We start from the raw sequence: 23,971 nt of genomic DNA, 5'->3' as shown, positions 1-23,971 counted from the left end.
CCTTAGCATCTAATTCAATCACAAGCTTCTGCACTTCCATTTGGACAGCCAGCAATAAACCATCCCTTAGAGCCCAAAATTCTGCTGTAATGCTGGTTGTGAAGCCAATAGACCGAGCAAAGCCTCTCAACCATCTACCCTCACTATCTCTTATCATGCCCCCTCCTCCTGCCCTTCTCGGATTGCCAAAGGAAGCCCCATCAGTATTTAATTTACACCATCCTAAGGGAGGTTTTTCCCACCTGACATTACAAATCACCATATTCTTTTGACTCCTAGCCTTACCCACACAGTAGTAATATTCCAAGGCTTGATTTTTACTAACACTATGTAAGCTTCCATTGACAATACTATTATTAAACACCATACCATTTCTATGTTTCCACAAATTCCAAATAGCAAATGAAAAAACATAAGACCACGGCACAGAAGAGTAATGTAACGTCTTACTTTGGCAATTAACTTTTAGCCATTCAAGCAAGTCCATATCAGCAAAAGAACTAACCATATCATAGGGGACTCTAAGTTTAAACCAGAAATCTTTTGCCACCACACACTCTTACAATAAATGACTAATAGTTTCCGGAAAATTGTTACATAAAGGGCAACAACTCTCCCGTGTTATTCCCCTCATAGCCAAAACCGATCTAACAGGCAGACTTTCATGCATACACAGCCAAAGAAAATTAATAATCCTTGGCAACATATCTATCTTCCATATCCACTGCCCTTGGAAATTAGTCTCCTCTTGTTGGGATCCATTCAGCCAAGCATAGGCAGAATTAGTAGTAAACTCTCCATCCTTAGTATGCTTCCACATAATCACATCTTCTCCTCTTCCAACCAGTTGCCTTGGAATAGCTTTAATCCTATCTTTAATACAAACCGGCAACTCAAAGGATATAGCATCCCACTTCCACCCTTGCTCCGAATCAAGAAATAACTCTGACACCTTCATCTCCATCTCCCTTGGAGTCAAAGGGCCTTCAATCAGTTCTCTCAATGAGCATCCCCTTATCCAACTATCCGCCCAAATCTTAATTCTTTCTCCATTCCCCACCCCCCCAACAAATACCCTCAATGAAGGTCTGAAACCCAGCTTTTATGGCTCTCCAATTTGGAGAACATGGCAACTTATCCGGGTCTCTAACTCTCCTTTTATCCGTTGAACAATACTTCTTCAGAATAACCTTCGCCCATAGACTTTCTTTTTCCTGATTTAGCCTCCAATTTAGCTTTGCTAATAATGCCAAGTTCTTGAATTTCGCAGCTTGAATTCCAAGTCCTCCCTCTTCCTTCGGCCTAATAATCTTACTCCACCCTACCAAATGAAGTCTTCTCTTTTCAGTAGTTGAACCCCATAAGAAGTCCCTATTAATTTTATCCAATTTGTCACAAAGATGAGCAGGAAGGGCAGCGGCCTACATTACATAATTCGGAATAGTAGTCATGACTGATTTCACTAAAACCGATCTGCCTGCAAATGAGAGGAATCTAGTCTTCCAACAAGCCAGCTTGCTCATAACTCTCTCAACTATAAAGTTCATTCTATTTCTTGGAACCCCTTTATGTTTGATTGGGAATCCAAGATAATTCCCAATATTCACCGTGGCTTGAATTCCCAACCTTGAGCAGACTCTGCTCTTAATTTCAACTTGCACATTAAGGGAAAAGTAGATTCTTGACTTCTCCATACTCACTTTTTGACCCTACTTCTCACAAAATTCATCCAACACTTCCGATATAGCTTCACAAGCATCCTCATCTACTTTAGCAAATAGAAGTAAATCATCCGCAAAAAAGAGGTGGGAGATACCAATATTTTCTCTCGAGGCTTTCAAAGGCTTCCACACTCCCTCCATACATTTCTTCTCAATTAAATGGCCCAAGTATTCCATGCACAAAATAAAGAGATACGGCGATAAAGGATCTCCTTGTCGAAGACCTCTTGAAGGATTAAAAGCTTCCAACTTCCCTCCATTAAACAAAATAGACACCTTGGTGGAGGTGACACAACTCATTATCACCTTAATCAGATTTTGAGGAAAGTGGAAAGGATGTAGAGCTTTGTGTATAAAACACCACTCCATTCTATCATACACTTTCTCCAAATCAACTTTAATGGCCATATACCCCTCCTTGCCTTTTTTATTATCCAAAGCATAGAAAAGCTCTTGATCGACTAAAATGTTATCTAATCCTTTCCTTCCCGGCACAAATGCCGTTTGGATAGGGGATACAAGCTTATTTAGATACGGTTTGATCCTCTCCACTAGAATCTTAGAAACAATTTTATAAACCGAGTTGCAAAGGCTAATCGGTCTATAATTATTCAGGGACTCAGGGCTTTTACATTTCGGAATTAATGTCACAAGTGTCTCATTAAGCTGGTCCGGAACTATACCATCCCTGAAAATCTTTTTCACCTCCTCACAAACTGAGTTCCCCACCTCATGCCAAAAATGCTGATAGAAGCCAGCATGGATCCCATCCGGCCCTAGTGCTTTAAAAGGCTTCAAAGCCCACAAACCACTCCTCACATCTTCATCCACCACTTCCCTTCCTATCCAACTCCTATCTGCTTCAGAGAGAAAACTACCGTAGAACTCAGAAACAGCAGAACTTCTGTAGGACATCTCCAAACCCGTAGCATAAAGCTTCATAAACCCCTTTAAAATATGCTCCTTCACTGCCTCTTCCTCAACTATCCATTCGCCCATACCATCCTTCAAACACCTTATTTTATTCCTTTACCTCCTCACCACCGTATTCATATGAAAATAAGATGTGTTTCGGTCCCCAAAGGCAGCAGCATTAATCCTCGACTTAAGGGCCCAAAACTCCTTTTCTTGAAGCAAAATAGAGGAGTACTCTTCAATAAGTTGGTCTTCCAGCCTCATAAGAGATTCAGTAGGATTGTTAGCCAAAGCCTTTTGTGTACCATTCAACCTGGCTAGCACCCTTTTTTTCTTCGCAAAAATATTACCAAAAACCTCAAAATTCCATTTCTTAGCCTTCCTAATAAAATCAGTAGTGGCCAACTTTAAATTAGCACCTTCCGGCTAGGCTTCTCTAACGATCCTATAGAAATCTGGATGAAGTAACCACATAGTCTGAAAACGGAAAGGCCGCTCCAAACCATTAGCATTAGGTTTCCATAATTCTATCAAGACAGGATGATGATCTGAGAAGGTTCTAGGAAGATGGGTTACCACCACCTCAGGGTACAAAATTCTCCAGATTGGATTGGCAAAGCATCTATCCAGTCTTTCCAAAATCAAATCTGAAATTTGCCTTTTATTAGTCCAGGTAAATTTAGGTCTAGCAAACCCAAGGTCTACAAAATTACATGAATCCAGACATTCTTTAAATTCAAGGGCCTTGTTTAAATTAATTTGGTTCCCCCCAAATTTATCCTCCCCACCTAGAATTTCATTAAAATCCCCAATCATTAACCAAGGAAGATTATGCGATTGCCCAACCTTATCTATATTAGACCACAGGATTCTCCTCTTAGCTAAATGAGGACTAGCATATATTGCTGTAAATAACCAAGAAAGGTTTGATGCACATACCTTTACCGTCGCATGTATTTCCTGTTCTGTAGTAGATAACAGATTAACTTCCGCATCTTCTCTTCTCCACAAAATCCATAATCCACCCGCGTACCCAATAGTTTCCGTGGTGATAAAGCCATCAAATGGAAGTGCTTCAATTATCTTCTCAGCTCTGCTACCCCCCACTCTAGTCTCTGTTATAACCATTATCGACGGCTGATGGTTCACAGCCATTTCAAACACCCTCCTCTTAAAATCCGGATTCAATGCACCTCTGTAATTCCACATTAGAATGTTCATCTTCATAAACTGACCCATCAGAATCTCGACACGACTAGGATTCATAGTTGCAGCTTCCACCATACTCCATCCCAGCCTCCTCAACAATTCCTTCGAGTGCTTCCACTCCGGTTTCCATATCAACATGTGCTTCAATATTCCCATCACCTCTTCCTTGCAACTTATCAACACATCGCACTCCTCCACCGGAATGAGAATCTGAATTAGTTTCAACATTGGGTGATTCCCCATTAATGCCGTAGCCATACCCCTTTGGTCCACTAACTTCCTTTCCTGAATCAACCATTCGGATTCGTCGAAGTGTGGCACCACCGATGGCCTTCTCTGCTTGCTCAAGGCTTCGGACTCCTCCCATGAAATTAAAGGCATGTCCGTTATGAAGTTCCACCATGGGTTGGCCGTTAGACCCCAAGCCGGATGATCCAGTGCTATTGTCCCTGTTCTGCGGCTCTCCGGAGTGATTGGGAATATGTTCTTCCACGCTGGGCCCCACTCCCCTTCGCACCACTCCAATTCCTTCATCGGGGATGCCCTTATTTGGAGACTGACTTCGTCTGGAACTTCCACTAGCTTGCTCCGATGCCAGATCGCCCAGTCGCTCCTTCTCGGATTGCAAATCGGACTGCTTTGACCCACACGGAACCCCTCCATTCTCTCGTTTCTGCAGATTTTTGGAAGACCCAGCTCTCTGTGAAGACGTAGAAGAAGATGGGTATTGTCTCTTCAATGACTTAGTGCCCTTCCCTCCATTACTTCTATTGATTCTTGTACTTGAGCCCGAGACGCCCAACTGAAGCTTCCCATCAGTTCGTGTCACCCCATCTCCCTGATTCGAATTTGACGCATTGAACCTCATCTCCAGATTTCCCATATCTTCATTCGGTGCCATCCCTTGGCCAGGAACGCTCCTCACAGCACGAGCGTGCTCAGATTGAGTGGACTGAGTGGACAACACACTTTCTTTAATGGGAATGGCTGAACTACCCTCTAGTTTTTCACCTCTTTGGACGCTCATGCCCCTTGAATTGACATCATCCTTAACCTCATTTCCAAAGGATGACCTGGACCGTCCATTTCTGACCAAACTCCTTTTCCTTGAAACCAACATTCACGGACCAAAGTTAGGATCTGACTTATCCTCCTCACTAACTTGGTTCGTGCTTTTCTCTGCTACACTATCTTCTGACTTATCTTCCTCCTGTGACTTATTCGGACTCTTCTCTTCAGTACGCCCATTTTTTTCTTTTTCCTTAACCTGATACCAGTAGTTCTCCTTCTTGTGCCCAAGCCTCCCACAGCAAAAACAAAGGGAAGCAATACCTTCATATTTTACCTGTTGCACCAATCTACCTAACTTGATGGAATTGATTAAGGGCTTGTTTAGGTCAATTTGTATACAGAACCTTGCATAGCTACCACGTGATCCAGTGGCCATGTATGAATCAATACGAAGCACTGGGCCAATAGCACTACCTATTTCCTTCAATACTTCCATATCATAAAATTCAATAGGTAATTCAGGAAACCTCACCCACACAGCAACAGACTTTAGATAATCATTTAAGGCTCTAGAGTAAGGTTCCCAAGGCTTGATGGCTAAGAAGTGCTCACCAATAAACCAAGGACCTCCACGAAGCACTTTATCATAATCATCTGAACAATAAAACTTTATCAAGAAGTAATCCTTTCCAAGATTAACACAGTCCATCCTAGTTGCAGGTTTCCATAATGCATTGAGCTTGAAAGTGAGATAGCTGAATCCAACAGTTCTACCAAACACTTTCACTATTAAAGCCTTTGACTATGGGGCCCTTATACGCGCCTTAGTCTCCTTAGACAGCTTCACTTCTGCCATTCCTTCAATGAGGGGTTCCACCTCTGTATCTGGTTCCTCTCCATCGTCCCAGACATTATCCAACTTAAAAGCTTGCTCATAGGCTCCAGGAATGTCTCCCACAAGCCTATCCTTATAACTGGTAGTATTCCTGGGTGGATTAATCTGCTTATCTCCACTGCTTTCTTTGAATTTCTTAACACTGCGTCCTAGCTCATCTTCTTCCTCACTTGATCTTGGTGGTTCATTGCAGTACTCAGCTTCCGTTCTCTCTCTTCTCTTGTCAATGTTTGTTGTGATCCCCTGACCTTCCTTAATTAATGAATACATTATCTTTCTTCTAAAAAAAAAATTCCAATTATTAAACCTACATTAAAAAAAAGAAAAAGAATTCCAATTAGTGAACCCTTTCCTACAAATGCAATCTGACCTAACCCATTGAACACCAACTCTGAAGACCGAAATGTACTAGTGGCATCTGAGCCATTTTTTGATGATGACCTTTCCAAAAAATGGGTTCAATCCAAATTGCACTAGGGGATACACGCTTTAGCAAAAAGGGAAAAAGTGGGTCTTTGATAATTCATGGTATGGTCCATTGTCATAGCTAGCATATTCCATATTTGGTTAAGGGTCAATGCTAGGAAGTAGTCCATATATTCTTTTGGTCTTTGATTCAAGAAGTCCAATTCTCAATAGCCTTTTAAATTTACAAATAGCTCATTCTATAGGCCCAGACCCATGCAAAGATATCTAAATTATCAAATTATATGGCCCTTTCTAAGGACCCTAATAAGAAGACAACAAAAATTATGGTCTTTCTTTTCCTTGATGTAACAAAAGTATTCAGTATGAGCTAAGGTTGAATCATGTGCGTGTCGGTCCTAAACATGCAAAAATATTCTGATTCCCACTGACGGACGGTAAAGGAAGGCATGGTGTGTGTGTGAGAGAGAGTTTTACATCAATGGCCAGCAAATCTATGTACCAATAGATTTACAGTGGAGATCTTTTATCCATCTGAGAAAGTAGCCCTTCATCATGGATTTTGTCTTTCTTAGCTAGCTTAGCTATAGGTCATGTACCATTGCCACTAGTCCATTCATCATTCAGCTCAAATTCATATATAAATCATACAATTCGTGGGTCATGAAAGTTGAAACACCAAAGTGCAGGGGCACCACAGAGAGAGAGAGGCAAGCAGTGCTTGGTGGAGAAAGTTAAGGTCTGTTTATCTAGTATTACTGTTGATGAAATTTTACAGTTTAATTCATTTCAGAAAGATTTTTACAATTTTTGAGTATTTTTCTTGTCTGAAAGTTCTCTTTCTTGCATGCCATAAAAATTTGGTAAAAAAAAAAAAAATTGAAGAAGATTTACAAAAAAAAAAAAAAAAAAAAAAGAGTTGGTTACACATACTAAAAATTTCATTAAGTTGCAACACTGTTTATCTTTTCATGCTTTCTCTTTTTGTCTCATTTTATTTTATTTTGTTTTTCTAAAAAAAAAAAAAAGATTTTAGTAAGTTTTATATTATTATGAATTATCAAATGGGAGGGAATCTTAACCTGTAAGTTTCGGGATTAACATGCTAGAAATGTGTCTAACTGAAGATCTCTAGCTTAACACGTAGGAGACATGCATAATCATATCATTAAATGGGCCAGTTTTTTTAATTTTTATATTTTTAATTTTTTTTCTTGGACACATCATTGATCAGGTATAAAACACAACTTTTCAGCCTAAACTACAAAATTCACATTCCCCAAAATATAGTAAGCATTTTTATTTTTAAATTGAAAAATGTAATTTATCATGTTATGGTTATGAATAGGCTCATGCATATTTCACATCCAATACATTAGTATATTATGAATAGTGGAAGAAAATAAACTAACCCGTTGTCAATTTTTTAAGGTTTATATATTTTTTAATGATTTTAAGTTTTTCTTTCAATGAACTTTTACTCTTTTAGTACATTTATTTTGTTATGGTATACTTTCTGAGATCTTTGACTCTTTAACTTTTTTTTTTTTTTTTTTAGAAATTCGTGAAAGTTATGGAAGGTGGCAGTTCAAACATTTTCGCAGGTACTATATACTTCTTTTGCTCCCTATTCCATTTTTTTTTTTTTTTTTTGCTGAATAATCTCCTTGTGTTTTTAGAATGGACAAAAACAAAGATATCCATAAAGTTTTAGAATGGACAAAAACATAGATATCCATAAATTTCTTTGCCTGAGATTCTGATGTAGAAATTTCATTTTCTCATATCTACCTTTTCATATTTGCTTTTTTTTTTTTTTTCAAATTTGTACATTTTTGCATCAATTGTGAATATATTAATTGAATAATGAGTATAAAAGAATGTGAAACAATATTGAGTACTTACAAAATACATGCTTCTTCCTAAAAATAATTTCGCTTTAAAAAAAAAAATACAAGTTTTAAGTTATAACTTGTATGAAAAAAGTCCCATCTATATATCTCAATTTACTAATTTCCTAATATTATCATCTACTTTTATATTGAAACAATGAAAAGTAAATACTAAATAATCACTCATACTTTATTGTAATAAATATTTAAAATTGACAAAATTTAATTCCTGTTTTTGGCAATGGACTATTATTTAGAGGTAACCAAAAAGGGAAATGTAGATTGTTTTATAGGGAGGGTGAATAATATCTTAAACATTTTAGTGTAGGGTCTGTAACACCATCAATTGGGACACAGAAATTCAGAAATCCCAAGAGGGGATTGGTACCCTTTTTTTTTTTTTTTTTTTTTTTTTTTAATTTTATATTGAAGAGAGGGGATTGGAACCTTTAAACTTTGGTTTCAAAGTATAGGGTCTAGATTAGGTCCAGTGCTTCTAGTGCACTAGACCCAATCAAATGGTAACATGTGTTTAAAAATGGACATGTATGTGTCACAATTCCAATGAGTCCAGTACCACTGGACACTGGACCCAAACCTCCTCCCAAAGTGTATATATCAGTTGTGATCAAATAAAAGTATAAAACTTGGACTTCAAGATAGCTTTGTTTTTCACATTAATTGTTAACATTAATTATATGAGTAAACCTTACAATTTTAGCTACGAAAACACCGGACTTGGAGGTGCTACGTAAGCAGCTTGAGGAGAAAAGTGCAAAGATTGAAGAGCTCAAGAAACAAATTGAGGAAACTAAGCATCTTCTGGAAAATAAGAAGAAGAAAGCTCCGAATCAGGACCAAATGGAAGCTTTCAAGAAGTTGTGCGAGAAATATAATGGCATAAGAGAGGAATATAATGCATTGTTGGCCGAGAAGTCAAGGAAACAAGAGACTAACAATCCTATCTAGTCTCAAAATTGCTGCTATATATAGACGACTTAGCTAGCAAGCTAGCTAGCAAAAATACTAGTATGCTTTATTAGTAATTATCATATGCTTTCTTTTAAAAAGGAGAGGTGGAAGTTATGTGGGGTAACATGAATGATATATATTCTACTTATCTTTTTGTACATGTTTGTTGCTAAGCTTGACTAATATTAGATTTTGAGGGAATATTATAATTTATCCCATGTGGATTGAGCATATAATTTAGTCCACAAACTTTTAAGGGCGTGGATTGTATAGATTGTGATGATGTTTGCGTAGATCCACATGATCATTCTGTTGAAAGGTATATGGAAAAGAGTGGTGAGGAAATGTACCAATTTTTTTTCTTCAAGAAAGTGATGAATGTTTTGTCATTGTATTCTTGAAAATTTTCCAATCAAAAGATTTTAATGGTACCAGAATATTGTGTTTGAACCATTTCTGAAAATGTTGATAAATATGAGGGAGTTTAGACTAATATTCTAAGAGATATATCCATGTGTATTATGAGTAATCATAAAAAATGATAAAATAATAATCAGGATCCTGCCTCAATAAGGACTGAAATAATCAGACCCTAATAAATATTAGAGTGAGCAAGATAAAAAGGTGTAGAAGAAAACAAGTTATTTTTATAGAAAGGTAAATTTGTTTGTTTTCCTAGATAATAGGAGGTACAATCAAATTTTCATGTTGTATATAGTTTGTAGCCAAGTTGCTTGTTTTTCATATATGCTAACTCAAGATTTCCTACTCTAATACTATGTTAAATTACTAATTGTCCCAAAAGTTTAAACTATTAAGATATAATAAATTTAATCATTTAACCACAATTCTATCACTCACCCTTACATTTGGGTCCAAACTCCTCTTAATAGGTAAGGTTTAACACATGAGATTTTAGTCTGTAATCTTGAAATGAAAGATTATCTAAATTCCAACACAATTGGCACTCTCTAATAGAATGAAATCATAAGTTTGTTGTATGTCATCGACTAATCAAGGGGAAGGGTGTAGAAGGTGAAGAAAGTGAACACAATAATTTTAAGCTAATAAGCAATTTTTAAAACCAATTAAAGTTTGTAGTATTCCAACTAATATTTTGGTTCTGCGTTTCAAAAGTAATAATATATAGTTAAACTACTCACAGTGATATAACAAAATTGAAACAAATATAAAGAATTAAATATTATTGTTTTAATCATTTTAAAATGAAAAATAACAAATTTAGTGTCAATGTTTATAATAGTAAAAGATTAAGAAAGATAGTATATCACTGTTATATGACTTCTCTAAGAAACATAAATTTCACTCTCTTAAGGGTGTTTCTTGCCATTGTAGGAGAATATTCAAATGTACATCTAATTAAATTACTGATTGTCTCAAAAGTTGAAACTATCGGGATATGATAAATTTAATCATTTAACCACATATTTCTAATACTTCCCTTCACGTGTGGGTTGAAACTACTTTTTAAAAGGTGAAGTCCAACATGTGGAAATTTAAATAGGAGGCAGAATGGAGGAGACAAAGATCGAACTCAGGATCCCATGCTCTGATACCTAGTTAAATTACTGATTGTCCCAAAAGTTTAAGTTATTGGGATATGGTAAATTTAATCTTTTAACCACATACTTCTAACACATCTCAACTATGTAGCAAGTTTATCAGCATACCATCTCAACTATGTAGCGAGTAATATATTCAAATAGAGTATATTACATCGTAGTAAATTTTGTAAGAGCAAAATTAAAAATTTATTTACATTTATAAAATACACCAACACAATATAGATTACCAACAAGGTAGCTAGCTTCTCCAACCTATCTAGTATCATATATACATATTTTGCATGCGTGGGCGCGCGCGCACACACACTCTCTCTCTCTCTCTCATTTAAACTAAGGGCATGTATGATATGCTGTAACAGGTTTTGTAATAGGATGACTAGCCTTGTGAAATAATCATTTGATTATTTGGTTGCACATTTATTATAAGTAATAGTTATTCCTTAAATTGAGGAACAACTTCTTCTTTTTTAAAAGATTGTAACAATTATTTCTTACTATGTACGTGTAATAACTTTTAAAATTGATATATTTCCTAAATTTACACTTTTGATATGTACACAAAAATTATAAAATTAAAAGATAATCTCTCTCAAATTTAAAAAATATTCATTTTTATGAAATAAAATTAAATAAATAAGATATTTCATAAATATAGATCTTGAGTTCTATTCCAATGTTACAATTAAATTTATGGTTTCAGTTATTCCTTTGCAACATTTTTTATTTCTTGATTCTTAAAAAAAAATAAACATATTTTATTCTAGTAATAAAGATTACAATTCCTAGTGCAATTATCTTAAGAAAAACTGAGTTGGTACTTAGGTTGCTTGGTAGGTGAGAAGAGACCAAAATGTTTCTCAGTTTCTGCTGGACCCTTTTGGTCTTCATCGAACATGGCAAACAAGTATGTTTCTAATGGTCCAGGCCTCTTCGGAGTGCCATTGTTCACGTGACTAATCAAATTCTTGTAGTAAGTGCCTGCATTGTCAACTGTAGCTGCTACACCACCGTCGGATGGCCAACCAGTCTCTGTTACAATGACAGTCAAATTGGCCGCACCAATCTTCTCAAGAGCAGAATAGAGAGAATCCATCATTGCATCAAAGAGATTTTGGTACCCTAAGTTACCATCTTGTACCACAACCCCTGATGAATTTAATAAGGCATAATCAAGCTTAATATCTGTTGGGTCACTTAATTAAGTAGGCAAAATATGGGTACACATTGGCAAGAAGTGGTGCCTTAGTGCTTACTAGGAAGCTAGCGATTGCATTTATGTATGCACTTGCATTGTCACTAACACTGTGTTTGGATGGAGTGAATTTAGGGAGGATGGAAAACTTAGAGAGGAAAATAGGATGGAAAATAGTGTTTTCCATTGTTTGGCAAAGGGAGGATGGAAAACCCGGGAGAAAATTTTCTCTCCCGAGCCCACAAATTTGATCCTCCCAAATCAGGAGGAAAAGCTATGAGAGAAAAGTGCTCTCACAGCACTTTTACACAAATGCCCTTTTGTTCCCAATGGTCACAACAACTCAACAAAGAAGAAAGAAGACAACTTTCCAACCACCAACTCAGCACAACCCAACTATCATCGTTGCAACCCAAAAATAACTCAAAATCAACGCAAAACAACTTAAAATCAACTCAAACCCCATTGGAAAACCCATCCCAAACCCAACTCAAAATCAACCCAAAACAAAATCAACTCAAAATCAAACCCAAAATCCACAAAAAATCAACTCAAAGTCAAACCCTTATGTTTCAATCATCTTCATCTTCTTCATCATCATCATCTTCTCTCTTCCTTGTAGCTTTCGAACTGTCAAAAAAATTAAAAAAAAAAAGATGCAGAGACCTGAGGGAAAACTAAATGTTTTCCACCCCTCCAACCAAACACACAAGAGGGAAAATTAAATATTTTCCATCCTCTCATTTTTTCATTCTTCCACAATTTTCCATCCTCTCACTTTTCTACTCCTCCAACCAAACGGACCCTAAAGGAGCCTTAAGATAGAGGGTAAGTATTGCCCATCAATGACATGTCTATTACTGTTGAAACTTTGATTTGGGTTGGAAAATTAGAAGATGTAACTGCATTGTATAAGTTTTGCATGGCTGGTCCAACATATTGGGCTAATGGATCACTGGGTTTTATTTCATTCCCAGCAGCAATGTAACTAATATTGACATCAGGCAAGTAGGGACTTGTATGTTTGTTTGCACCCAACCATTTGCAGCTGCAGGACTAGTGGCAAAGCCTTGAAGGTCATTGTTGACAACTCCAACAATGACTGATATGCCGGATCCTTTTAGGGCTTGGAGGGTTGCTTTGGATCGAAAATCCTCATTTTCCCTATGCCACTTGTTTTGTATAGGGCTATTACTTCAGTTACAGGTGGTAAATCATCGGTAATTGTTCCATAATTTACACCTATAGATTGTACAACTACAACAAATAGCACCAAGATAATAAACAAGTTAATTAACACCAAAGATGAATTTGTTTGAAGGAAATGTAAAGGTATCCAATAGAGCTGCAACAAATAGAATCAAGAGAAAAAAGTAGATATATTTAACACCAATGGTAAATTTGTTTACGGAAATGTATAGAACCTGGTTGATATGCAAGCTCAAACAAAAATTTTCAGTGTTTAAGCAATGAAAATTGTAGCCAAAAAAAGAAAAAAAGAAAAGTGTTTAGCAGGAGTGTTTGATCAAGAGTGTTTGAGTAACATTTTTCAATTTAGGATGTTTAAACACTGTATTTTTGTTTTTTTTTTTTTTTTGAGAAACAAACACACACACACATAAGGAGAGGGAAATAAGTTCTAACATAAAGACACACTATAACCCCACTCAAAAGTCATGGTAACTTTTGAGATTACATTCAAAGTAGTTTTTAGTTTTTGAGTAACATTGCTCAATAACATTGTTGTAAATATTTTGAAAATCAAGAGACCTACTGATAAGACTACACACATACTTTTTCTTTTCTCTAACATGCATGGCTCTCTTTTTTTTTCTCTCTCTCTTTTTTTATTTTTATTTTATTTTATATATATATATATATATATAAATTATGGGACCTACTAATCATTACCGACTTTAAAAAACAATACACACTCATACGATATATATATATATATTTGTTCATATTTTAAAATATGTTATCTGAAACATGGGATCAAACACATTTTTTGCATTATAGATACTCTAAATGTGTTTTTACAAAACCTTTTATACTACAGTTTTCACATCATTTTGAACAATAATTCTTGAGCACCACTACCAAATAGGTCCATAGGTTTTTTTTAGAAGAAAATGTATAGGTATTCAGTGGATTATGTCGGGTTTTAAGACTTTAGATTTAAATATATTAGAAATTCAATTTGTAATGTTGGCCAACCATGATCAAAACATTTAGTCTTGTTTTAGACTTGCTCAAAGTGTGTTTAAGCGTAAAGTTGGAATCGAGTGTACTGTAGGATTTACTGTGTAAATTTGCTTGGCTCAATCGATTGAAAATTAGACTTGATTGATCGAATCTTATGCAGATTGTTTTTCTACAGAATTTTCTAACTCAGCCCAAGCCCGTTTGATGTGTAGGGTTTTATGTTTTGTTTTAAGTATAAAAGAGAAAACCCTAGCCACATTTAAAGGTTGCTCTTTATGTTGCGAGTGTGAATCTTTCGTGAGATCTAGAGGTGTTTGCCTTCACATACACTTAGGGTTTCCAATCTCAAGATTGATGTCGAGAGCTTGGTGATCAATTCAGTTGTAAATTCAAGAGCTTAAAGATACACAAGTGGGAGTGCTTGTACTTATTGGGAATTTAAGAAAAAAGTAGTCCGTGGACTCGGAGCTATCACGTGGTCGTGATAGTAAGTTTCCTACTTGAGATAGCAATAGGATGTAAGTGGTCTAAGTCGCTATTGTGTAAACTTCAATTCTTTCATAGTGGATTCGTTTTACCTTGAGGATAGCTAGATTAAATCCTTCCCAGGTTTTTTACCGGTTTGGTTTTCCTAGGTTATCATATTGTTGTGTTCTTTATTTTCCGTACTTTACAATAATATGATATATTTGTGTTAACCTAGATTTGATAATTTAACTAAGTAATCACTTGGCTAATTAACTAGGTTAATCTGGTTGTGTTTTAAAGGGTCTAAAAATGTACAGATTAAAATCCTTTGGACTTCTTAGGATAACACATGTACTTTATAAAATCTTATCTAATCCTTTGGAGTTCTTAGGATAACACATGTACTTTATGAAATCTTATCTATTTGTTTTTTGCCATATGATCAATAATTTAAATAGATACACAACCTTTGATTAATAATAGTACTTAAGTTATAAAATCTAATCCTTTTATTTTAAAAAAGATGGATAAAATTGTAAGAGTTCCATTAAATGGCACCATACCCAAGCAACTTCTTGGCCTCCAATCTCTTCCTCTATTCCTTATTAATGTGTCACATAATTCTTTGACCGGTTCCTTACCACCAGATGTTGGAAACTTGAAACTTCTTGTTACACTAGACGTTTCATACAACAAACTTTCCAAAGAGATTCCAGCCCAACTAGGGGACTGTTTGGCCTTAGAAAAACTTTATATGCAAGGAAACTACTATGAAGGGACCATTCCTGACTTAAGTAAGTTAAAAGGTATTCAATATCTTGATCTCTCTAACAACAACTTGTCAGGCCAAATCCCAAGGTATATGATTAATTTTCACATGCAAAATTTGAACCTGTCATTCAACAATCTTGAGGGAGATGTACTTGTAAAAGGGGTCTTCAGAAATGCTAGTGCAATTGAAGTCAAAGGCAACACTGGTCTTTGTGGGGGGATCCAAGAGCTACATTTGCAGGCATGCCCCATTCAAAGATCCAAGCATTTTTCTTTAAAGTTGAAACTGGCAATAAGCATTGCAGCTGCTTTCTGCTTGGCATTGTTTTCTTTGATTGCTGTTTATTGGTCGAAAAAGTCAAAGAAGAAATCCCTTTCCATTTCCACCTTTGGACCCTCCTACCAAAAGATCTCTTATAAAGAATTACGCAATGCAATTGATAGATTCTCTTTGAGGAATTTGATTGGTTCAGGTAATTTTGGCAGTGTCTATAAAGGAAAACTTGGTCCAGATGAAAAACCTGTTACAAGTTGGAGTGACTGGACAAGTGGACACACTGAATGCTTGATATTGGTCTTTCAAATTGGACTTGCATGTTCAGCAGAATCTCCAATAGATAGAATGGACATGAGCAGAGTATCCCTGGAATTGCTTTCAATTAGAAGGCAAATTCCTTTGGACCGAAACTCTTGAAATGAAAGTCCATAGCTGATGGTACAATCATAGTGTGATTAAAAGAAGAATATCATCTTTGGAAGCCTAACATTATAGGCAAAGCCAAAGAATAAGAATAGGTATCCATAGCAGTTAATTAGGTTTTTATATTTTATTTAGTTATTCTATAGTCAAGGGTATTTTAGTAATTATATAATTTTTGGGTATAGGCCGGGGTTTTCTTCTATTAATAAGTAAGTCTTATTTAATTTATGGATCTATATGTAGGGTTTTTGTTTAATTTAATTAGTAAGTTGCCCGTGTGATGCACGGATAATATTGTAATGTTTTATCTTTGATGTAAGATGCTTTTGGAGAATGTTGTACATATATTATAGTATAATTATTATAGAACTTTGTTAGTAATGAGTTCTGTAGGGACTTGGGCCCAGTTGACCAAGAATGACCCAGGGAACCAGGGCCCAAGGATGGTCTAGACCACCGAGGTTGCCCCAGTTAACTAAAACTAGCCTAACACTGTAGGGATAAGCCTAGCCCAATGAAAAAAATGCAAAGGGTGTAAGGTCGGGGGATAGTCAGATCTCGGGTTAATCAAGTCCAATATCAACTAACAAGCCAGGTGGAACCAATGAGAGGACAACTAGATTCAGGTCGGTTCCCTTGAGCACAGTTAGTGCCTTTGGGAAGTTCGCTACCGAACGATATTTGGCGTTAGGAACAAATTTCAAGAGAATCCTTAGAAGGAATCACCTTTATTAGGATTTCAAGCAGAAGTGGGATGGCATGGGGACTGATGCAAAAGTAATAATTTGGAACTCCACTAATAAGAGACTATAAAAGGAAAGAGAGGATGAAGGGAAAGGGGTTGGTTAAAAAACACAAGGAAAGGAACTCAGAAAGAGAGGGAGGAAGAGTTAGAGTGAAAGGAAAGTTCAGAGAGGGTTAGAGTTGGGCTTGTGGCAAGGAAGGGGTGGAGTTTGGGCTATCAAGGTAGTGTTTGAGGCAACATTTAGTAGGAGTGCTAGGATACCCACCAATAAATAAATTGGGAGCCCAAATTCATCATCCCCTAGGGAATTACCAAGGGGATTGGGTACCAGAAGTTCATCATAAGAAGCAAAAAAAAATATACCCGTAGGAGTTTTAGCAACTTGATGATAGTGGGAGGCCAGCATAACGACAATGGCAGCCCCTTAGATTCCTCTCTTTCTCTTTCTTATAAATGCTTTGCCAATCTTAGGTCTTTTATTTTTGTAATAGTGAAACAATGCATTTTATTTAACAATTCTTTGGGCCTTATCTGGTTAGTTATATTAATCCTTGATTTTTTATTATTATTTATTTTTTTGCTTTTGTTTTTAATACTAAATGGTGGGTATACTAAAAAACATGAAGAAGAGAGAAATATGTGGTGTAAGCTTAGGAAATTAATGAGAAAGTAATGAGATAACAGTAAAAATAAGTTAATGTGATCTTTTGGGTAACAGTAACAAAAAAAACTTAAAAATAGAGTTTAAAAAAAAAATAAATGCAAAATTAGAGCACCACATAGCAAGACATCATGCACTTTCACATGAATTCTCTGCTTTTATATATATATATATATATATATATAAGGTTGGTTTAGTCCTAATTCTAGTAGGAGAAGTCAATAGTTTTATTTATATAAGTGTTTTATAGTATTCAAACAAGCAAGAGTTGATTATTAAAATTATGGAGTGTTTTAAGTATTGAAGCACATTGAGCATAGGGTTCTTTTTTCCTCTCTTTCTTTTCTTTTCTCGGGCACTATTCATGGGCATTATTCATGTTATTGTTCATTGTTCACACACACACACACACACACATATATATATATAATCTATTTATGTTTCTTTCTTCTCTTTTCAATCACTACAAAAAAATTGGACTATTGCAGCAGGCCAAAACCACCACAAAAGCCCAAAAAACCGCTGCTAAAGGTCCATTTGGCCTATTGCGGTGGTTCCACCCGCTAGCCTTGCACTGCCGCAATAGCTCTATTGCAACGGTAATAAAAAAACACCGCAATATATTGACCATTTAGTGGCGCTTTTGGCCTATTGCAGCGGGCAGAAAAACACCGCTATATGAGGTTACCATTCAGGTCAATTGACCTTGTAGCGGCGGGTAGTAAACACCGCTATAGGATTTATTAAACAACAGAATCTACGCACCTTTTAGCGGCAATTACGCTCACTGCTATATGTGTGAGGCTTTAGCAGTGGGCTAAAAACGCCACTATAGGCCTCCAATTATTTCATAATTTTAGTCCTTCAGTGGCGGTTTTTGCCCGCCGCTATAGTTTTTTTTTTTTTTTTTTTTTTTTCCTGGGTTCTAAAACCACATTTCTATTACAAATAACCTGTAACAATTTTAGCTCCACTAAGACAATACCACAAATGTAACTAGATAACACCACAAATGTCTCTAAACTAACATTATATCAACATAGAAATATTCTATTACAAATCTATATATTACTAAAAGCTGAAGAGTAGCATTTAATGTTGCTATGCTCACGTTGAGCCACGTCAGCAGCCATGTCATTTCCAAATTTTTTTTTTTTTTTGTATTTTTCCAACAATTTAAAAATAGATTTTATCAATTTTAACAAAATAAAATAAATCTCACCTCTATCTTCACCATAATGGCCACTTCTTATTAAATTAATTCCCACCATCTCCACCATAAAACCCATTTATTAATTCCCACCACTATCTCCACCATAATTTCCACCACTATATCTATATATTTATATCTATATCTATATCAGTTTCTCTCTTCATCTTTGCCAAAGCCTCCAGTTTCAAGCTCTTAATCTAATTCTCACTAGCATTTTCCCTTAAAAACCAACAAACACAACGTTTTGGCTTTAGAAAGTTACAAATCTCACCTCTATCTCCACCATAAAGCCCACTTCCTATTAAATTAATTCCCACCACTATCTCCACCATAAAGCCCATTTATTAATTCCCACCACTATCTCCACCATAATTCCCACCACTATATCTATATTTATATCTACATCAATTTCTCTCTTCATCTTTGCCAAAACCTACAGTTTCAAACTCTTAATCTAATTCTCACTAGCATTTTCCCTTAAAAACCAACAAACACAACGTTTTGGCTTTAGGAAGTTACAAATCTCACAGCTATCTCCACCATAAAGCCCACTTCCTATTAAATTAATTCCCACCACTATCTCCACCATAATTCCAACCACTATATCTATATCTATATCTACATCAATTTCTCTCTTCATCTTTGCCAAAACCTACAGTTTCAAACTCTTAATCTAATTCTCACTAGCATTTTCCCTTAAAAACCAACAAACACAACGTTTCGGCTTTAGGAAGTTACAAATCTCACCTCTATCTCCACCATAAAGCCCACTTCCTATTAAATTAATTCCCACCACTATCTCCACCATAATTCCCACCACTATATCTATATATCTATATCTATATCTACATCAGTTTCTCTCTTCATCTTTGCCAAAACCTACAATTTCAAACTCTTAATCTAATTCTCACTAGCATTTTCCCTTAAAAACCAACAAACACAACGTTTCAGCTTTTGGAAGTTACAAATCTCACCTCTATCTCCACCATAAATCCTACTTCTTATTAATTTAATTCTCACCTCTATCTCCACCATAAAACCCATTTATTAATTCTCACCACTATCTCCACCATAATTCTCAACACTATATCTATATCTTTATTTATATCAATTTCTCTCTTCATCTTTGCCAAAACCTACAGTTTCAAACTCTTAATCTAATTCTCACCAGCATTTTCCCTTAAAAACCAACAAACACAATGTTCCGGCCTTAGGAAGTTACAAATTTGTACCTTTCATATTCCTTCTCCCTCAACTTCTTTCTTTATCTCTCTCTATGTTCTTCTCTATGTCCCTCTATCTAAAATGCCAAAGCAACCTTCTCTCATTATACAACCCTTCCTTTTTCTTACCTCTCGCCTTTCTTTGAATCTAACAACGATGAAGAAGCATGATGGTTGAATCTGAACTGTTTAAATTGGAGCTATTGACAATGATGTTGTTGAAGGCGAGAATGGCCTTGATGATCGCCTCCTAGGCTATTTGTTTCTCCAACCTAGAAGACCGAGTCATCTTGCACAATGATTTAAAGGCTTCCCAATAGGTTTATAACTCCAAAGATCTTTTTTTTTTTTTTTGTTTGGTGGGTTTACTTGAAATTTACTATATGAATGAAATGTTTTATTTCTGAACGTGGGATTTGAAGAATTTTTACTTATTTTGTAGTATTACATAAAGCCCAATTCGTGGAAATGCAAATCGAAACATATGGGAAGAATAGAAAGTAGTAGTTTTTTTTTTTTAATTTTTTTTTAATTTTTTTTATATATATCAAGAAATGGATTTGTGAATATATATGGAGACTATGGTGATAATTAGTTGGTTGATAAATCTTTAATTTGCAAATAATTTAGAGGCCATGCTTAGCAAGTTGTTATATTTAAAGTTGTTTTAATATGTGGTTAAATGGTATCCTTTATTTTGATAAAAATTGGTTGTGTTAGATAGTGATTATTTAGAGTTTTGTTGTTAATTTTAATTATGCATCAATTCATAATTTTTGTGCTACTATTTAAACCCCTACTTTAAACTTGGATAAATTTCATAGTGTTACATGTGCAAAAATAGTTTGATAAAATTCTTAAGTGATGTTTCATTGGCCTTTTTTAAAAATGGCATTTTTCATACAATATAACAAAAGTTGCCAACAAATTTTTTTATTTGGATTATATTTCTCCAACTTAAAATGAATTGCTGGCTTCTATGGATGGCACGTATTCTCTGAACTCGATTTTAGGTTTCTTTTGATTCTATTCTTTTAGAAAACATATACATTCTCCAATTGTAAGTTTTGGCTTGATTGACAGATCTTGAATTGGCAAGCAAGCAGAAGCTACCTTTAATAGTTTCAAGGTTGGTAATTAAAGTCATTCATTAACCTAGTAGATGTTTAGGATTATGTTTGGTTCTAAAGGGGTGGTTTCTCTCTTTACTATTCAATGAATTTTTTTTAATTAAAATTAAAATTAAAATTAAAATTTTATTTTATTTTATTTATATTGTGTCTCATACTATTTTTCTCATTGTTTAATCAAAATGCAGAAATTCATTTTAATTCAAGGTCATCACAGCTGTTGGCCAATATCCTGTACTCATGGGCCTATCTGTTGGGAACATAATTGCTTGATGAGATGAAATGGTAAGTGTTTTTCCTTGAATCGTCTTTTTGGGTTGCTTTGAATTAATCTATTCTATAGGTGTTCTTTCAGTGTTGCATAACATATGCTCGATGAAATCTCTTTTAAATTTGATGTGAAATTTTCCATTCAAAGTTTTTTCCCCTCCTCATGTTGTGATAAATCTAAGTAGCTATACTATGGTTGTAAAAAATTAATTTTTCTATGCAAATGATTAATTTGGTTATAATAGAAATTTCCCAAATATATTTATTTAAATAAAAAATTAATTGATTGTAGACAACTTAACTACTTTTATGACTCCATGAATTGAGTAATATGTCATTTACTATGATATACAACAAATTTTGTGCATATTGTTCATAGGTTTAATTTTCTTTCTTGCTTGCTTTGCACTTCCTACAAATGGTTTAAAAAAAATTTTCATTGCTTACTTTGACTAATTTTGCTTATTGTTGATTTCATCAAAGAGCAGTATTACCAACAAAATAAAGAAAAAAAGAGAAAGGGAGAACTAAGGCTGTGGGCCATAATAGGTAGGCTTTTTATTTTTTTTATTTATATTTTTAAATGTACTGCTATGATTTTATGAGATTGTTATGCCCCTTTGTAAATTATTAGCCATTTGGTCTAACCTCTAAATTTGGACTGATGTCCTAGGACTATATAATGGTTGTTGGAGCATCAAAGCCAACTGCAATGGCTGATGCTGATAAGTTTTCCAGTATGAAAAGGTAGAATGTTGTTGAGTTTTATTTAGTTTCAATTTATTTATAATGTATAAATTGTGTTTCACATCTCCAACCTTATTAAGTTTGACGAGTCTAAACAAGTTCCTATAAGTACACTTTGGTGAGACTTTTTATCTTCAAAGAATTGGCATAACAATTATCATGGAATTTATTGTAGCATAGGAACTGTAAAGCAATCTGCTATACATAGCCATGAATTTTGATTGGGTAAAATACTATTTTGGAATTTTGATTGGGTAAAATACTATTTTGGTCCTAAACTTTGACAAAAATTTGTTTTTTGTCCCTAAACTTTAAAAAGCTCTTTTTTCATCCCTAAACTTTGTAAAGAGATTTTTTTAATGGTTTAGAGACAAAAATAGGGATGAAAAAGGAACTGATTTCAATAATTTAGGGATGAAAAGTAAAGTTTAAGGACATAAATAAAACATTTTCAATAGTTTAGGGATGAAAAACGAACTTTTCAATGGTTTAGGGACGGAAAATGAACTCCTTAAAATTTAGGGATAAAAAACAAACTTTTGATCAAGTTTAGGAACCAAAATAGTATTTTACCCATTTTGATTCTATATATATATATATTATACCAAGCAATGATTGATGCTTTTGAATGCTTCAGATTCCATCCACAATTTGTTCAGTTTTCATGGATAATCTATTGTTTCAAGTTTAGGTTATTCATGATACTCAGATTCAGAGTTTGAACTTTTGGATTAAGCTTACTGTAAATGATTGCATCATTGTAGTGTCCATTGCTTTGAGAAGTAAATTTTGACTTGAACGAATAAGATGAACTAAAGTATATATGGATGAACTTGTATTCTATACCATATATAAACTCTACAATGGCGAAGCTCTTCATTATAACAAATGGTCTTGGTTGATGAAAGTGAAAAATCACTGCAAACAAAAATCGAAACTACTATCTTTATTTTGAACTCATATGTGCTCAATTAGGGTTGATATATATTGGTCATGGTGAGCAAAGAAAACAAAACTTATTTTTTATTTTGCACACATGCATACAATGAATATATGAACAGGATGGCTTCAGTCAATTTGCCAGCTAATGTCTTCCAACTCTTTTTCACATTGCTTCACAGAATTAACATCTCATGTTGATGATGCTTGATGATGTGTAAGGCTATAAGATGTTGAAACATAAGAAACTCTAGGATCTTTTGTTTTTGGTTTTGTATAGTAAGAGCATGCAATTACAAAAGGCAAAACCCACCCACACTCCAAAAGGAGAAAAAAGGGCACTTAGATTTGGGCAAAAGTGACTTTTATTTACTTGAAATCATTGGCTGAAACTATTTCACTTAAAATTGTTCATATGCAGGTTTAAAGAAAAGAGATGGGACTCTAGAAGGAGGATGCTTGGGTGAAGATTGTTAGGTGAATGATCTCCAAAATCATATAAGTGTAGAATATATTTATGCAATGAGGTTTATTTATATGTAATAATTTATAATAAAAAATAACTTTAATTTATATGTAATATGAAGTCGTATAGATTTGTTGGTGCAAAAATGAAAGTAGATTTTGCATAAAATTCTCTCATTGCCTTGATTTTTTTTATTAAAAAAATTACCATCTTTATTTTTATGTTGTATTCTCTTTTTTCTTTTAGTTTATTTTTGCTGGGCTAATTAGGCTCTTATTGATATTTGATTTCCTTTAAGCTCATATTCCATGTTAATTAGAATTTAGAGGTGCATGTTTAAGAAGAATAAAAAGAACAGATGGGATTCTAGAATGATATTTATGTTAAAATTTGAAAATCCTTCATTTTTTATGATGGCATAATAGTGTTTTAGGTCTGTCTATAGTAGATAGTATGCTTGATCCTAAGAAGTCGCAATTATTATTTTTTAGACCTTAACAATATCAAATTGGTCTCTTCAATTTTTGGGAAATTATTCTAAAAGCCTTTCTAAGCATTTAGATTCATTTATATTAATTTATCTTTAATGTAGTCACACATTTGTTTTATCTTTA

The 23,971-nt window shown here is 34.6% G+C and overlaps 2 long non-coding RNA genes and 1 pseudogene across 3 annotated transcripts; 2 read left to right on the top strand and 1 right to left on the bottom strand.

The window, feature by feature from the left end:
- The first annotated feature begins 6,603 nt into the window (after nucleotides 1-6,603).
- LOC126713575 (uncharacterized) lies at nucleotides 6,604-9,161 on the top strand. Its single transcript, XR_007651381.1, has 3 exons — nucleotides 6,604-6,916; nucleotides 7,736-7,781; nucleotides 8,791-9,161. It is a non-coding gene; the product is annotated as an uncharacterized LOC126713575 (long non-coding RNA).
- A 2,262-nt stretch (nucleotides 9,162-11,423) lies between these two features.
- LOC126714434 (glucan endo-1,3-beta-glucosidase-like) lies at nucleotides 11,424-13,560 on the bottom strand (annotated as a pseudogene).
- A 5,426-nt stretch (nucleotides 13,561-18,986) lies between these two features.
- On the top strand, nucleotides 18,987-23,678 carry LOC126717072 (uncharacterized). Of its 2 annotated transcripts, none has more exons than XR_007652413.1 (6): nucleotides 18,987-20,125; nucleotides 20,889-20,934; nucleotides 21,124-21,220; nucleotides 21,689-21,754; nucleotides 21,879-21,952; nucleotides 23,313-23,678. It is a non-coding gene; the product is annotated as an uncharacterized LOC126717072 (long non-coding RNA). The 2 variants fall into 2 exon arrangements; XR_007652411.1 differs by having other exon boundaries at nucleotides 21,694-21,754; nucleotides 23,313-23,676.
- Nucleotides 23,679-23,971: the final 293 nt, after the last annotated feature.

The sequence above is a fragment of the Quercus robur genome, chromosome 1, assembly GCF_932294415.1.
Source record: "Quercus robur chromosome 1, dhQueRobu3.1, whole genome shotgun sequence".
NCBI lineage: Eukaryota > Viridiplantae > Streptophyta > Magnoliopsida > Fagales > Fagaceae > Quercus > Quercus robur.
This window is presented reverse-complemented; position numbering and strand designations above follow the sequence as displayed.